Raw genomic sequence first — 6,000 nt, 5'->3', positions numbered from 1 at the left:
TCTAGTTCAGTTCTAGTTCAGTTCTAGTTCAGTTCTAGTTCAGTTCTAGTTCAGTTTTAGTTCAGTTCTAGTTCAGTTCTAGTTCAGTTCTAGCTCAGTTCTAGTTCAATTCTAGTTCAGTTCTAGTTCAGTTCTAGTTCAGTTCTAGTTATAGCAAATATTAACCAAACTTTGAATTAGATTACAGTACAGGCTATTTTCCATACATTCCTGCCTTAAAATTTTTCATTTTATTACACAGTTGTCTGTCCCGTAAAAATATATTTTTTAAATAAAATCTAAAATCTTTGCCGTCTAAACTCTTTTTAACGCCAACATAAAATACATTTGCTTAAATTTGCATAATGATTCCCATAACCTAATTTCATGTATATACAATGTTGTATCTAATCAAATAACCGCTTCTTCTAAACAAAAATTTTAAGATTTGTTTTATATGTACAAAAAAAAACTGACCAAAGGAAATCATTAAAGAAATTTAAAGACAACCTGTTAAAACTTTCGTAATAATTTTTATTACATTTTATTCAACGACACTAAAATTACAAGATAACTAAACCACTCTATTGAATAAATCAAACATTTAGAGGCTTCCGTCACATCACGTTTTTCCATTTAGTAAGTTTGTCATAAATTTTTAAAAAACCAGAACTTATTTAATAATCCTTATTTTATATTATTTTCTATTTTATATAAATTTAACTCAATAGCATAAATTTCATTTCCTTTCGTGTTAGTGGAATATTTTGAAGTTTGTTGGGAGTAAAAAAATAAAGATTTCTTTAGAATTAAATCCATATGTGTTTGAAACTTTTACCATTTATAGGTTTTGTAAGAGCTAAAGAACAAAAATATTTTACACCATTTAAAAACATCATGTTACTAACGCATGGTTGACATTCAGTCGTTCGATCGGTCGGTTTGGTTTGTTTGTAAAATCTAAAGTTTTCATTTGATTTTTGTCATAATAACCTCAATTCATAGTAGCACACTCACACACACACTATTCTAGATGACGATCAACTTTTTCCTCCTCTCTAGATTTTGACCCAATTTTGTCATGTTGTTTTCTTATGAGTAGCAACTTATTTATTATATTTCTTCCTCTCCTACTTGGGCATTGTATACTAGAGTTAAACCAGAGTTAAATAAGCAAATGTAAAGAAAATGTAATAATCTTCTTAAAGAACTTGACTAAAGTTTGTATTTCTTTTTTATTTATGTGGCTAATTACCCGGTAGGTTATGAAGGTAGTTTAACATAAAAGAAGTCACTCACGTGAATTCCATACTTTACCTCTTAAGATACCAGTAGTCTGGAGGGTAACTAGTACATTCTATAAATTGATTAAAATACATTTAATATCCCATTGTTACTAAAACTAACGAACATCAAGATAACTCTTACATATAGCCAATCTTAAAGCCCTGTCCCTAAAAACTATTGGGCTTACTTACGTACTTATTACGTTTTAGAGAGCGTTTAAGCTTTTATAGCCTTGTCTTTAACATTATTGGTCATGTGTGCATATTTCTCTTCAGTTAAGATGAGTGTGTGATATTTAAACTTGTTTAGACTTAAGAAGTGTAATAATACAGTCTGACATGTTTTCGTTAACTAATTGCACTTCTGAAGATTATGATCTTGAAGCTAAAGCTAATTCCATTTAGTTTGCAATGCTTAAAAGCACATATACATACATATATATACAAATAAAATATCATTTATAACGATAACGATGAAAATTCGGTGGGACTTTTATTGCCAAATCAATAAAATAAAGAAAATCTGTGATCTATATCTAATATTTGGGTTGATCTTTTTAGATCTTTAAATGACGCTCCTATTGAAAAAATTAAGAAAATTCTATGATCACTCTTATATTTTCTATAAAAAATTGAATTTTATATAAAAAACTAAAATTGGCTGTTGATCATTAAATAACATTTCAATCGACGAAAAATCTTTCTATGATCTGTAGATCCTTTAATGACGCCCAAATCGACAATATTCAGAAATTCTTTGATCACTCATGATCATTCTCATATTTTCTACAAAAAATTGATTTTTATATAAAAAAAATAAAATCAGATGTATATCCTTAAATGACACTCCAATCGACAAAATTCTGAAATTCTGAGATCACTCACGATCATTCTCATATTTTCTATGGAAAATGGATTTTTATATAAAGAAACTAAAATCGCATGTAGATCCTTAAGTAACGTTTCAATCGACGAAACTAAAAAGTTGCAGATCAATAAAAAAAAGTTTCAATCGACGAAATATAGAAATCTTTCTATAATCTACAGATCATAGAGCACTCATGATCACTCTCATATTTTCTATGAAAAAATTAATTTTTTCATAATATACTAAAATCGGATATAGATCCTTACGTAACGCTCCAATCGACGAAAAAAATCTAAGATCACTCATACTTTCTATGATCATTTGATCTTAAGATCATTAAATGACGCTCCAATTGACAAAATTAAGAAATTCTGTGATCACTCATGATCATTCTCATATTTTCTATGAAAAATGGAGTTTTATATAAAGAAACTAAAATCGACTGTAGATCCTTAAGTAACGTTTCAATCGACGAAATAAAGAAATCTTTCTATGATCTGAAGATCCTTAAATGACGCTCCAATTGACAACATTAAGAAAATTCTGTGATCACTCATGAACATTCTCATATTTTCTATGAAAAATTGATGTTTATATAAAGAAACTAAAATCGGCTGTAGATCCTTAAGTAACGTTTCAATCGATGAAATAAAGAAATCTTTCTATGATCTGTAGGTCCTTAAATGACGCCCAAATCGACAATATTCAGAGATTCTGTGATCACTTATGATCATTTTTCATATTTTCTAAAAAAAAAAATTGATTTTTATATAAAAAACTAAAATCAGATGTGGATCCTTACATAACGCTTCAATCGAAGAAATAATGAAAATCTGTGATCACTCATGATCATTCATATTTTTTATGAAAAAAGGTTTTTTTGTATAAGGAAACTAAAATCGGCTGTAGATAATGCTCGAATCGATTTAATAAACAAAATGTTTGATCACTCATATTTTCTATGATCTGTAGATCGTTTAATAACGCTCCAATTGACTAAATTAAAAAATTCTCTGATCACTCATGATCATTCTCATATTTTCTAAAGAAAATCTTTAATCACTTATATCTTCTATGATCTTTAGATCCTTAAAAGACGCGTAAAATTAAGAAATTCTGTGATCACTCATATATGCTTTTCAGATCCTTAAATTGACAAAGTTCAGAAATTCTGTGATCACTCGTGATCATTCGCATATTTTCTATGAAAAACTGGATTTTTATATAAGGAAACTGTAGATCCTTACCTAACTCTCTTACCAATCAATAAAATAAAAAAACTCTATGATCAGTCACATATTCTATGATCTCTAGATCCTTGAATAACTATCCAATCGACAAAAATAAAATTTATGATCATTCAACTTGCGATCACTTTAATTTCCTAAACAAACAAATTTTAAACTCATCCCACAGAATAAATGTTTCTTTCTCCATCAAAATTCCTCCAAATCCACATAAAAATCTAGTTAAAGAGCAAAAAAATAAAAATACATTTAACACGATCACTCATGATCTTCTCTTCAGATCCTTAAATGTCGCTCCAATTGAGGAAATTCAGAAATTTTGTAATCACTCATGATCATCCTCATATTCTCTATTATTCGGCTAAATGAGGAAAATCTCTGATCACTTACATATTCTATGATCTTTAGATGCTTAAGTAACTATCCATTTGACAAAAGTAAAAAAAACTTTTATGATCATTCAACTTGCGATCACTTTAATTTCCTAAACAAACACAATTTAAACTCATCAAACCGAATAAAATTTTCTTCCTCCATCAAAATTCCTCCATATCCACATAAAAATCTAGTTAGAGAGCAAAAAATAAAAATGCATTTAACACGCATTCATTTGTAAATTTCCATATAATTATCAAATAATTTCAAGATACAAAAACTTATATAGATTTCAATTTCATTAAAATACCACAACAAAACAGACAACATTAACAATGAATGGAAATGACAATGTTGTGCGAATTTGTCGATCAAGTTTAATTTTTTTTTTTTTTTTGCAGATCAACAAACAAACTGAAATTGTACATGAAATGGATGAAGTGAAATAAAAATTCATTTAGTAATAATTTATTATGAAACGTAGAAAAGAAAGAAATTTCTTTATCTATGTTAAACGATCAATTTACTTTCTATAAGACATCATCAGTTGTAACTAGTGGCGGTGACATGATACACTCGTGTTATTTTAAGTGACTTGAAGATTTTTAATGAAATTTACTTTAGAAAATAAAAAAAACAAATTATTTAATTGTTATGATGTATATTTTTATCTGTTTTGTTAAATCAAGTTTTTTCTTTTTAAAAAAAAATTTATTAATTTGTTTAAATACGTCTTTAAAAGATTGTAATTTGTCTTCGGCGGTGTGTTAATTATATCAAATTTTCAAAATTTATTTAATGACTTGACCTGTAACTTTTAATTTTTAATTCACACTTATTGATATAACATTTTAATTAATTATTTAATTGAAATGCTTATGTTTGTAAAGTTTTGATTAAATCAAGTTATCTTTTTAATAATTTAGTTTTCTTTGATTGTCTCCAGCTGCTGCATAATTTTTTGTTATGTATCAATCTATGGACTATCCCACTTTTTCGTCTGGATTTGACCTAGCTCATGTGCCAAAGCTATTTTCCAAAATCATTTTAATGTTCTAGCCAGTAAACGTTTAATTTAAACAAGTGTTTTATGGCTACTAAATTTTTTTATGTTAAATTAGTTTTTTTTTATAGTTTATGGTTTAGTTTAGTATGCGTACTAACGTTAGACAATGTATTTTCAATGACCTCATTCAATGCCAAATGATTATATACTTCATAAAAGTTATTGAGATTTTTTTCAATTACTTTTAAGCATCTACATGCTGTAAAAAATAATTGAACAATTTTAAAGCAATTTCTCTAATTAAAATTGATAAAAAAGATAGCTGACTAGGCAATAGTCTGCACGATAGTCTATAGCTTGTGCTATAGTCTAGGCGGGTTCATAGTCTAGTATATAGACAGTGCTAAAGTCTAGACGGGTTCTATAGTTTGGAATATAGTCTAGATTATGATCTACTCTAATCTAGTATATAGTCTGGTCTATAGTCTTTTCTATTGTCTGGACAGTATTCTAGAGTCTAGACTACATTCTAGTCAATAGTCTGGATTATAGTCTAGTCTGTAGTGTGGACTATAGTCTAGTCTGTAGTCTTGACTATAGTCTAGTCTGTAGTCTGGACTATAGTCTAGTCTGTAGTGTGGACTATAGTCTAGTCTGTAGTCTGGACAATATCTAGTCTATAGTTTAGACTGTATTCTATTCTATTCTATAGTCTGGGCTACATTCTAGTCTGTAGTCTGGACTATAGTCTAGTCTATTGTTTATAGTCTAGTGTGTATTCTGAAATATAGTCTAGTCTGTAGTCTGAACTATAGTCTAGTATATTGTCCGGACTTTAGTCTAGTCTATTGTCTGGATAGTCTGGTCTATTGTCTGGACAATGGTCTAGTCTATAGTCTGGACTACATTTTAGTCTGTAGTCTGGACTATATGGACTATAGTCTAGTCTGTAGTCTGGACTATAGTCTATTCTATAGTTTAGACTGAATTCTAGTCTATAGTCTGTACTACGTTCTAATATAGTCTAGTCTGTATTCTGAAATATAGTCTAGACTGTAGTCTGAACTATAGTCTATAGTATAGTCCGGACTATAGTCTTGTCTATTGTCTGGACAGTCTGGATTGTCTATAGTCTGGACTATAGTCTAGTCTATACAGGTTGTCAGGGTCTGGACAATAGTTTAGTCTATAGTATGCAATATAGTCAGGTCTGAACTATAGTCTATAAACTGTACTATA

General features: G+C 28.6%; 1 protein-coding gene across 1 annotated transcript in view; it reads left to right on the top strand.

Annotated features, from left to right (window-relative positions):
• The window catches only part of LOC111678295, a 124,105-nt gene that overhangs the window by 10,956 nt on the left and 107,149 nt on the right, over positions 1–6,000 (top strand). The gene's annotated exons all lie outside the window — the stretch shown is intronic.

The sequence above is a fragment of the Lucilia cuprina genome, chromosome 6 (assembly GCF_022045245.1).
Source record: "Lucilia cuprina isolate Lc7/37 chromosome 6, ASM2204524v1, whole genome shotgun sequence".
In the NCBI taxonomy this organism is placed as follows: domain Eukaryota; kingdom Metazoa; phylum Arthropoda; class Insecta; order Diptera; family Calliphoridae; genus Lucilia; species Lucilia cuprina.
Note: the sequence above shows the minus strand (reverse complement) of the source record. Positions and strands in the feature narration are given on the sequence as shown.